A 12595-nucleotide genomic window follows, 5' to 3' on the forward strand; every position below is an offset into this window, starting at 1 on the left:
TTCTATGTCTTTTTACATGAGTCTCTCAGAAACTTCTCATTACTTTCTTTAGGAGGTTACAAACCTGATTCACAAATCTACACATTAGTGTAGAGATTTCTATGTTTCATTGATTCTTTATTCTCTCAATATTAATTGTGGGAAGCACTTTTCAGTTGTAATGGTCTATACCCAGGACTTAGCTCCCTTTAACAAAAGGAAGAGTTGTGTGACATCATCCATGTGAGGGGAACAGTCTGTGTAGGTATATAACTGGGAGAGGTTGGTGTAAGACCTCTGTTAATTCAGGGAGGTCATTAGATTTCATTGGAAAAAACACGAAGATAATTTCTTTCTGGGATGTTTCAGAAAGTCACACACGGGGATTCAAAAATTCATGGAAAAATGGAATTTTCCAAGTTAATGAGAGAAAGAAAAGGAGAAAGGGGTGGGGAAGAGGATATGGGTATGTTTACTCCCCGCCCCCGCCCCTTTTACTCTTTTAAACCCTTGAAAATACACTCATATATCTCTTAACTTCATATACTTGCACTCCCAATAAATGAAAGATAGTAAGAGCTGTACAAGTTTTCAGCCTCTTAAAACAACAGGGTAGTGGTGGTGAGGAGACAGGGACAGTTTTCAAAATATGGAATACAAATGCAAAGATGTTCAACATCTCATGCATAAGAGAAATGCAAATAAACATTATAAAAATATAATACTTTTATCTTTAGTCTGATCAAGGTGAATTCTGACATTGCTTGTATTAACTAAGGCATGCCAAAACAGCACTCTCATAGACATACATTGCTGATTGAGTTTAATGGGTTAACAACTGAAGAACAACTGATAATAACTATCCACATTACAAATAACACAAACTATGATGTAAGTAGCCCAGTCATATTTTGACACAATAATACTACTCTCAGTTAATTTACCTGTAATCTCATATGTATGAAACAACTTGGATGAAAAGTACTTGTTTTAACACTGCTAGAGTCAAAGACTAGAACCACCATTAAATGGTTATAATAAGGAACTGATTATACAATAAAAACGTTAGGCAACTATTAAAAATACATTCTTTATGCACTGATTTAGAACAATCTTACAGTATATGAAATAAAACAAGGCTCTTAATGGTGTCATCAGTTTTATAAAGGAGGTAAAATATACACATAATAAGCACAAATTATCTCTAGAAAGGCATACAAAAACTAGTGTGAGACAGGAGCAAATGAAGGGGGAGGAAGAGAGAGTGGAGCACATCCTGGCCCACCAAGCCTTGAGGACGACATCCCTGCTCAGAGGAGCCAATGCACAGAGAGGACCATATAGCTGGCCCCACTATGAGACACGACACCCCTCACTGACCCACAGCCATACAGGGGAAAACACTGAAGACACACTGTGGGAACTGCCCCTGATCTGACCCCACCACACTGAAGAAAACACTAAGGGCGTGCAACAGAACAGCAAGGGGAGCAGAGCAAGGAAGTCCTGAGGGAGAACCAAAAATTGGCTTTGGGGCCAGGGCATGGCACCCCATCAGACTCGACCAGAAAACATTCCTAAAGGTTAACAGACTGAACTATTTACAGGCTTTTCTCCTTTTTTGTCATTGGTGTTTTGTTGTTGTTTTGTTGATTTGTTTTGCTCTGTCTTATTTTTGTGCATATTATTATTTCTGCAGGTCTATCTAGATAAGATAGGCTGGACAAACAATCTGGAGGAGAAAACAACAGGACCAATGGTTCCGGGGGGACATGGGAGAGGGGGAGGTGGGGAAAAGGTAGTGGTGTTAACAAATCCAGGGACAAGGGAACAACAAGTGATCCAAAATCAGTGGCAAAGAGGGTGTTAAGAGACCTGGTAGGGCTTGATCAAGGGCATTGTAACCGAGAGAAATTACTGAAACCCAAATGAAGGTTGAGCATGATAGTGGGACAAGAGGAAAGTAAAAGGAAATAGAGGAAAGAGCTAGGAGGCAAAGGGCCTTTATGGAGGTCTAAACACAGGCATGTACATATGTAAATATATTTATACATGATAATGGGGAAATAGAACTATGTGCATACATTCATAGGTTTAGTATTAAGGTAGCAGACGGACATTGGGCCTCCACTCAAGTATTCCCTCAATGCAAGAACACTTTGTTCTATTAAACTAGCATTCCATGATGCCCACCTTCCCGACATGATCTCTGAAGACAAAGAGGGTGCATAAGCAAATGTGGTGAAGAAAACTGATGGTGCATCTGGGGTCTTAAAGACTTAAAGGTAAACAAGCGGCCATCGAGCTGAGAAGCAACAAAGCTTACATAGAAGAAGCACACCAGCCTGTGTGATCACGAGGTGCCGAAGGGATCAGGTATCAGGCATCAAAGAACAAAAAATCAAAGCATTGTGCATGAGGGGGACTGCGGAGTGGGGACCCAAAGCCCATCTGTAGGCAACTGGACATCCCCTTACAGAAGGGTTGCGGGGGAGATGAGTCAGTCAGGGTGCAGTGTAGCAATGATGCAACATACAACTTTCCAATAATTCTTTAATGCTTCTTTCCTCCACCTCTCTCCCACTATTAGGATCCCAATTCTACCTTACAAATCCGGCTAAACCAGAGGATGTACACTGGTACAGATAGGAACTGGAAACACAGGGAGTCCAGCAGAGATGAAACCTTCAGGACCAGGGGTGAGAGTGGTGATACCAGGAGGGTGGAGGGAAGGAGTGGTGGAAAGGGGAAACCGATGACAAAGATCTACATATAAACCCCTCCGTGGGGAACGGACAACAGAAAAGTGGGTGAAGGGAGATGTCGGACAGTGTAAGACATAACAAAATAATAGTAACATAAATTATCAAGGGTTCATGGGGTGGGCGGGGATGAAGAGCTGATACCAAGGGCTCAAGTAGAAAATGTTTTGAGAATGATGATGGCAACAAATGTACAAATGTGCTCGACACAATGGATGTATGTATGGATTATGGTAAGAGGTGAACAAGTCCCCAATAAAATGATTTTTAAAAACCCCAACATGTAGTGTTAGAGTTAATGCAGTCTCAATCAAAGTTACAACAGTTATTTACAGAAACAGGAAAATGGTCCAAAGAACTAAATATAAAACTTAAGGCTATCAAGACCATGGAAGAAAAAAATAGGAACTCTGCTAGGGGCCCCAACATATGGCATAAATAACATATCAAACACAACTGAGACTACTCAAACAGCAAGAGATGAACTAGATACATGGAACGTTCTAAAAAATATGCACATCAAAAGACTTCTACAAGAGACTAAGAAGAATCCATGGACTGGAAAAAAAATTTCACTATAACACATCCAACAAGGAAACTTACAGAAAACTTCAGTATGTCAATAACAAAAAGATAATCAAATTTTAAAATGAGCAGAAGATATAAAAGTTAATTCACCAAACAGGACACTCGAGTGTCTAATAAACACATGAAGAAATCCTCGTGATCATTAGCCAGTAGAAATACATGCAGGGATTAAAGGGGGTAAGAGAAAATTGCTAACTAGATAGAAGAAACGTGGTAATAGTGGAATGCAAGGCAATACATAACACAGACATTCTTCGTCAGCACAACCTAACCAAGACAAAGGAAGGCACTGAGAACACAATAAAGAGCAACTATGGTACTTAGTATAACAGACAATCCTGTGACAGTGTTCACAAACAGTAATTTATGAATGGATGTACAGACACATAGGCTAAAGAGGTGTGGGTAGGTAAAAGAAACATACCCACCTACAGATACAGGTTTGGTTGTGGATATTTCTACATATGTAACTATTAGTGCTGCAGTTATATATATAGACAATAGAGCACCCACGGGGACAGCCATGGAAACTTCTTAGGCATAACCACATGCCTCGAGGGACAAAGTTCCTAGGCTTGAAGGCTAAGAACTACAGATTCAGAAAATACCTATCATTGGCACAACATAAGTGTGTAAAGACAATGCTATGCTATGCATCCTCCTTTGGTGCAAAAGTGTGTCAGATTTTAAGTCTGTGAGTGGTGTTAAACGACCGATCTCTTTCTGTTGGAATTTACTGAAAGGGCAGTGAAGAAAATCAGAAATCAGACTCGAAGCAATTAATTGAAGGAAATAATGAAGCACAGCCTATCCAACCCTAATGCCAAAAAAACTACATGTTGTCCAGATACCACTACTGATTTCGTTGAGTGGGAACACAACAAAGAGTCACAGAGCAGGAGAAACATGTACATCCAAAATAAATAAATAAAATTGACAAAAAAGACTATACTTACTAGTCTGAAAAGAAACTAAAGGAACCTCTAAGAACTGTGGCCCTAGGAACCCCTTCTCACCATTCCTAGAGCTTGCCTTTCAGTCAAATCATAGGCCCATGAAATGGACACTCTTGTTTTAGAACAATCAATTACATGCGGGCTTCACAGAGTCAACTGGAAAAATTCTACTATTCTGTAACTCTATTTTTCCTCAAACTTTTAGAAAACTCCTCATACATGAGTTCAAACAAGCAATATTTGTCCAGAAGGAAAGAAGAGAAGGCAGGAGAGGCAAATAAATCAGACAAAAGGAATCTGGGACCCCAGAGTAGAAATGAGCAGCGTGCTGTGTTAACACATTGTGGGGAATGCCCTCAATGCCATGGCGCACTTTATTCACAAACTATGGAAAGAGAAACTGAGCTTTCATGGGAAGTACAATACAAAAATTTAAATAAACATCGGAAAAAAACTATACAGCTACAGTAATCAAAATAGTCTGGTACTGAAATAACAATAGACACATCAACCAATGGGTTACGTTTACAGTCCAGAAATCAAATTACACATGAATGCTCAACTGCTTTTTTTAAAAAAAGGTGTCAAGTCCATTCAAAAGGTTAAGAATAAACGCTATTGAGAAAACCGAATGTTCACATTCAGAAAAACAAAAGATCCCTGCCTCACCCCCCACATACACACACACAAAACTAAAAATAGATGAAATGTGCAGACTAATGCTATTAAACTATCAGAAGAACAAGCAGGGGAATGCTGCTTTCAGACTCAGCTTTCAATAATGGATTTTATAATAGCAAAGCACAAGCAGCAAAAGACAAAATAAACAGAACCTCATAAGAATGAAAAAATGTTTGCTCACCAAAAGACTTCACTGAAAAAGTGCAAAGACAAATTATACACTGGAAGAATATCTTTGGAAACTTTATATCCAACAAGAATCTAATAACCAAAATATAAAAGGGGTTCAAAAGCTTATGAGAAAATGCTATGGAAAGATAATGGATGCTCCTAGAAACTTTCTGAAGCCCTTCATTTGTGTAAAACTTTTGACAGGACAAATAAACCAAGCTTAAAAAGGGCAAACAATCTGAATATACATTCCACCAGAGGGCATTCAAATGGCCACTGAACACTTGAAAAGATGCTCAGCATCATTAGTCAGACTCAAATCACAATGAGATACCATTACACCACCAATAAGATGGCTTAAATAAGAGTCACTGCTGAGACTTCCTATGTACAACCAAAGACCTCCCGGGATCTCCAAGTTCACTAGCCTAATAATGTACTCAGTGCTTCTATTCTACCGCACAGTTCCTTGCATAGTGCCTGCAGTTTTAAACGTCTGCTGGTGCTATCCAACACACAGATGATCTTGTTCACTTGGAACAGAGGGAGGAGGAGTCAGGCAGAGGATCTATCAGGCGTGGCTAACTGCCTCCTAGAACAACTGCTTCCTTTGCCAGAACAAAACTAGACGGTGCCCAATCACCATTACTTTACCATTTTGAACAAAGAATCCACAGAAAAATTTTGATCAAAAGGAATAAAAAGTATAACATAATTTCAAAGTTCCGTTGACTCTAGACTTCCTGGAACTCTGGAGGGTAGATGATCCCTTGAAAATCCACCGTTAAGTCCTCTTAAAACCAAATTAATAGTTTAGCTTAAGTCATACAGTGCCTTAAGCATTATATATTTTTTTAAGAGAACAAATCATTTGATTTATTATTCAAACAAGCTCCATTTGTATTTATTTAGCTTTCTGACTCTGTGCATGTGCCTTCAACGCTTTCACAACGATTTTCTGCTCCTCACTAAGGAAAGCACGCTTGATCCTGTCTCGGACACACTTAGCGCACATGAACTCACCATAAGCCCTGCTGACGTGATTTTTGGTTTTGGACAACCTCATGAGAACTTTGGGTCTCACAGCACGGACCCCTCGAAGTCAGCCTGGGCACACACCGCGTGCAGATTTTGGTGCTTCCCCAACCGTTTTTTGTATACAAGTAAACAATTCTGTTACCAGGGGTTCGGGACAGCCTAGTTTTGTTAGAGGCTGTATTGTAGGACAGCCTACACCGGTAGGTCAGACGTTGAACCATTTTGAATGCCTGCACACAGTGTCTCCGGAAGATGAAGAAGAAGCAAGCATTATATTCTTAAGAACCACCTTTGGAGGAACCGATTACAGGGATCTACATAACCTCCTCCCTGGGGGACAGACAACAGAAAAGTGGGTGAAGGGAGACATCGGAGTGTAAGATATGGCAAAATAATAATTTATAAATTATCAAGGGTTCATGGGGGAGGTAGGAGCAGGGAGGGAGGGGGAAAATAAGCTGATATCAAGGACTCAAGTAGAAAGCAAATGTTTTGAGAATGATGATGGCAACAAATATGCAAATGTGCTTGACACAATGGATGGATGGATGTATGGACTGTGATAAGAGTTGTATGAGCCCCCAATAAAATGACTTAAAATATAAAAATGACCAAAAAAAAGAACCACCTATATGGAATCAAATTGACAAACTCAAAACGATTAGATAGAAACCTCAAGGGGTAGAGATTATGTTAATGAGAGAGTTACAATTCAGTAAAGAAAGGAATGGCTGTGCAAATCAAATAACTAAAAAAACCCTTTTATTGGCATATAATTCACACAACAAATATCTTCCTTGTTCAATTGCATTATGTAGAGTTGTGCATACTCAATCGCTGAGGGCAAAGAGAAGGGATTAGCAAAAGTGGTGAAGAAAGCAGATGGTGCCCGGGTATCAAATGATACAGCATCTGGGGTCTTAAAGGCTTGAAGACAAACAGGCGGCCATCTAGCTAAGAAACCACAAAACCCACAAGGAAGAAGCACACCAGCCTACCCCGACATGCATGCTGAAGACAAAGCGGGTACATAAGCAAATGCGGTGAAGAAAGCTGATGGTGCCAAGCTGTCAAATTACACAGAATCTGGGGTCCCACACGCTGGAAGATAAACAAGGGGCCATCTAACTGAGAAACAACAAAGCCCACATGGAAGAAGAAGCAAACCAACCTGTAAGATGACATGGCGGCAAAAGGGTCAGGTATCAGGCATCAAAGATAGAAAAAAAACAAAACACAAAACCAAAAAACCATAACATTGTGAATGAGGGGGAGTGCAGAGTGGGGACCCAGGGCCCTTCAGGGGAAATTGGACATCCCCTTGCAGAAGGGCTGTGGGAAGGAGAGGAGCCAATCAGAGTGCAGTGTAGTAACGATGAAATATGCAATTTTCCTCTAGTTCTTAAATGCTTCCCCACTACCATGATGCCAATTCTACCTTACATATCCGGCTGGACCGGAGGATGTACACTGGCACAGATAGGAACTGGAAATACAGTGAACCCAGGACAGATGAACCCCGCAGGACCAGTGGAGAGACTGGCGATATCAGGAGAGTGGAGGGTAGGTGAGGGGAAAGGGGGGAACAGATGACAAGATTTACATATGGCCACCTCCCTGGGGGATGGACAGCGGAGAAGTGGGTGAGGGTGACGTTGGATGGGGTAAGATATGATAAAATAATAATAATTTATAAATTAGCAAGGGTTCGGGGGGAGCGGCGAGGGAGGGGGAAAAAGGAGGAGCTGACACCAAGGGCTCGAGTGGAAAGCGAGCGTTGTGAGAATGATGAAGTCAACATATGTACTACTGTGCTGGACACAAATGACGTATGTACGAATTGTGATGAGTTGTATGAGCCCCTAATAAAATTATTTCAAAAATAAAAAATAAATTAAAAATTTTAAAAACCTCTCTGCTTCTTAAGTCCCCCTACTGAGACCAATAAAAGCAGATTGAGGAAAAAAAAGAAGAGTTGTGCAATCTCCACAAATGTTCATTTCAGAACATTTTCTTGACTCATTGCTGCAAACTCCCCATTTTCCCCCCAACCACGCCTGCCATGCCCCTAGTTATTAATTCAGTTATTGTCTGTATAGAATGACCGATCCAGGATTTCTTATACAGAAAATCAGATAAAATACAAAAAGGAAGCAAACTAATAAAAACCAGCAAAAATAACAAAACAAAAGAGAAAACCCTCAGTCAAAATAAAAGGCAGGAAAGATGAAACTGAAACAATTTAAAAATGGGTCAAAATGGAGATCAAATAATAAGGTGCTACATTTTCACCTAACTTCCTCTGCCATAAGCATCTTTCCAATGCTGTTTTATAGCATGGTTATTCACACCCCTGGAATATGGTCAGAGGGGATTCACCCGACAGTTAAGCTATGTATGCACCCTGCAAATAGATTTTGGGCTCCCACTGTCATTTATGTCCTTCTACAAACCAGTTGTTCACAATTTACGTTCAAATACTCCTTTCTCCTCTGCATTTGGATTTTATTGTTCACTATCCTTGGATCACAACGGTTGATGGGCTTCTTCCATGAGGACTTAATTGATGCCTCACTTAGATGTCTGCTTGTTTGAAGACAATCCCTTAAGACCCAAGACACTATTTTTTTCTGATAGCCAGGCACTATCTGATTTCTTCCTGACATTTTGCAATAGCCTCTATATCCTCAGTGATCTCTTTATAAGGGAGAGCATCAAGCAGGGCCATATCATAAAAACTTCCCAAATCAATTCATATATCCATGGTTTATATATGTCATTTTATAATTTAGAACATTATAAAATCACCCCTATGGGGCACATAAGGTATTTTATTTTTAATTTTAATAAATCAATTTATTATAGCTTTTTTTTACAGCTCTTATAACAATCTATACATCAATTGTATCAAGCACATTTGTACGTATGTTGCCATCATCACTTCCAAAACATTTTCTATCTACTTGAGCTCTTGGTATCAGCTTTTTCCCCTCCCTCCCACCCTCTCAAATAATATGTTACAAAACAGTATGTACATAAACTGTTGGTGTCTGCTTTGCTGTGCGTATCAACTACAAAATAAATAAAATTTAAAGAAAAAAAGAATACGATATATATAATTTGGCAACAACACAAACACTAGAACAGGTCTTCATAGAGTTAATGGGACAATTCGTTATCTTTTCATTTTTCCATAAGCCTTTTGAAACCCCCTTTCATATATAGGTGTGTAGACACATATACATGCATACATACACATGTAAGTAGGTACAGGTTAGTAAGTGTGTTCACAGATAGAAGTATCCATATGTACATGTATGCGCAGGCATGTGCGTGCACACACATATATTCAAAGAAGACACAATTACAAATACTTCTCAGATAAAACCAAACATCTAGGGAGTGGTTTTCTAGATTTATAAGCTGAGGACCTTAGTTTCATGGGAGTCAACTGACATAATACGAGGGAGTACCAAAAAAGAACCTGGAATTATTTTTTTCAAAGCTATGTATTGAAAAATTTTTAAATAAAACAACCATATCACTTTCAAAGTGCTCTCCATTACACTTAATACATTTGTCAAATCTGCAATTCCATTCTCGGAAACATTTTTCAAACTCATCTGTTTGGATGGCTAACAGCACCTCCATCTTTTTTTTCTTCACCTCTTCTACTTCTTCAAATCTCAGTCCTTTCATGTCCCTCTTCATTTGCACAAACAAAAAGAAGTCTTAAGAAGGGAGGTCAGTCCTCCCTGGGGGACGGACAACAGAAAAGTGGGTGAAGGGAGATGTCGGACAGGGCAAGATATGATGAAATAATAATTTATAAATTATCAAGGGCTCATGAGGGAGCTGGGAGCGGGGAGGGAGGGGGAAAAATGAGGACCTAATGCCGGGGGCTTAAGTGGAGAGGAAATGTTTTGAGAATGATGAGGGCAATGAATGTACAAATGTGATTTACACAATTGATGTATGTATGGATTGTGATAAGAGTTGTATGAGCCCCTAATAAAATGATTAAAATAAAAGACCTACTTAAAAAAAATTAAAAAAAAAGAGGAGGGAGGGAGATCAGGTGAGTAAGGGGCTTGGGACAAGAGAGGCATGCTGTTTTTCTGCCAAAACCTGGCCCACTGAGATGGCTACAGGAGCAGGTGCAAAACTCAAATTCCGAAGCAGTCTAGGCTTACTGGACCAGGTGAGAGTAGAGGGCTACCTAAGATTAGTACCGAGTTACTCCATAAACTTTGAAAGAAAACTACACCCCACCCCACCACACAGGTCACCTTTTACTGACATAAAAGATTGACACACAAAATAAAGTACAGTACTCCAGTAATAAACCATCTGTGTAAGGCCAGAAGGTCAGCAATCGCTGTAAAACTAAAATGAGAAGGGGCAAGTAAACTAGAGCACTGGAACTGAACTAGTGTACAATCAGAATGTGTGGTAGTTACATAATGTGTTGTCAATTTGAGAGGATTAAGGGTGAAGGGGTGGGGTTTAGGTGGCTGCTTGATGATCTCATTTAGTGGCGCTATGGAGATAAAGAGCTAACTTGAGGTGGGACACAGACTCACTCTCTGGGAAACATTGCAGTTGACAAGACACATGGAGCTTAGCTAGTGCCCTGAGCTGGAGGAACCATGTGGAGACCCCTGCCAGTGCTGAGATGCCTCTACCACCACTAGATCCACAAGACTTTCCACCCACTGGCCTGTGATCATCCTGCATTTGGCATCACTGCGTGTGCTTCATGAGTCTGAAGAGGACTTTACAGATTGATATTGGACATATGGGCTAATACTGGATTTATGGACTTGATCTGGACTGGGCATTTTCTTAATGTACAATACTCCTTATATAAAGTTATTTCTTATACACATGAGTGTCTCTGAATTTGTTTCTCTAGTCAACCTGGACTAATAGAATACTTGTAGATTGTGAAAAATATAACTAGTACTGAATAATTTCAATAGAAATTGTCAAATGGAAACTCACTTTGCTGTGTAAACTTTCACCGAAAACACACAGGAAATCTAGTTGTACTGGTTGGCTGCCTCCAGGAAACAGGTCAGGGGGCAAGGATGGGAGGAAAATGTCTCCCTGTATGCCTTGTGGATTTTGTACCATCTGCAGGAATGACCTATTTTAAAAACTAAAGTAAAAAGGGAAAGATAATGAAGAAGCTGTAGGCATGGTAACAAAAAAAATCCTGCGTTTTGTGACTATATTCCTAGAGCGGGCTATAACCTACAGGCTGTGAAATCTCAGGCACAGGCTTAGGAAAAATGTGACTCCCAAGGCAAATTTCTAAACGCCACTATTCAGTAAGCGTCACTATAGAAAGCCCTCCAGGTATGCTGTAATTCATCCTCTTTCCTTATCCAACTTCACTCCAACGGAAAGAATATGCTTTAGCAATGTTCAGTTTTACTCAACATGTTCCAGGACCTAGGCTAACCACTGACGTACACAGGTGAACAACTGACACCCTCTCTGCTTTCAAGGATCCTGCTACACCCCAGTTCAGTAGCATGTGAGCATGAGCGTACACCTTTTTTGAGAAGCTGCTCAAACTTATGAACTCGTGCCCCACAGTCTTGCATATGGTCTCAGGGATAGATCCCCGAAGTTCAATCATGAGTAACAAGTTTAAAAAAACATTTTCTGCATTGTCATTAAAGTCATAAGTTGTTCCTAAAATTGTTGGTTGTACTATGAAATGCTAAGTACTTCACTTGGAAACATATTTTACAGACTTGCTAATTGTGTCTATATATCATAAAAAGGGAGATAATTTTCTTTTTTTTTTCCTTAAAGGAAAAAAAAATAATTTTCAAGTTCATTTGGAAAACAGGGTATGACTAGCAAGTTATAACAGTATTTTTAATTTATTGAAATTATTGCTACTAGAGCAATTATCATTGTTTTATAGTGACATTTACAGTTTACATTTTTGGTCATAAAAAAGTATCTGTGAATCTGAGTGGGAAAAAAATCTCTGCATTAAAGGGGGAAAAAGACACAAGTGGTTCCTACCATTTTGAAATGAATTCACTTATCAGAATTTCTGAAAACTATTTGTCAAAGATACATAATTGTGTAAAAGGCATGGGAAGAGTCCAAGAAGACTTGAGACAAACTGTTTCTGTCACTTAACAGTTGAGCACTAAGGGAAAGTCATAAGCTCCATATAGACTTCACAAGGTTCTAAAAATTCCATGACACCAATTCAAATGTGTTCTGAATAGTTATCAAATGAAGGCCACACAAGAGATTTAAGAAGCAGTACGGTACACCATGGAAAAAGATGAAGCTTCACCTTTTCATGAAAATATTTATAAAGTGCCAAAGTAAATAATCGGCTACTCGATACTCTGGGGACAGTCACAAGTGACCAAGATAAGCAATCTC

At 39.5% G+C, this 12595-nt stretch overlaps 1 protein-coding gene and 1 pseudogene across 1 annotated transcript in view; both read right to left on the bottom strand.

The window, feature by feature from the left end:
• The window catches only part of SETD2 (SET domain containing 2, histone lysine methyltransferase), a 106871-nt gene that overhangs the window by 49286 nt on the left and 44990 nt on the right, over positions 1–12595 (bottom strand). The window lies entirely within an intron of this gene.
• LOC105978765 lies at positions 6042–6396 on the bottom strand (annotated as a pseudogene).

The sequence above is a fragment of the Echinops telfairi genome, unplaced genomic scaffold (assembly GCF_000313985.2).
Source record: "Echinops telfairi isolate 266 unplaced genomic scaffold, ASM31398v2 ScPeMD7_7420;HRSCAF=8458, whole genome shotgun sequence".
In the NCBI taxonomy this organism is placed as follows: Eukaryota; Metazoa; Chordata; class Mammalia; order Afrosoricida; family Tenrecidae; genus Echinops; species Echinops telfairi.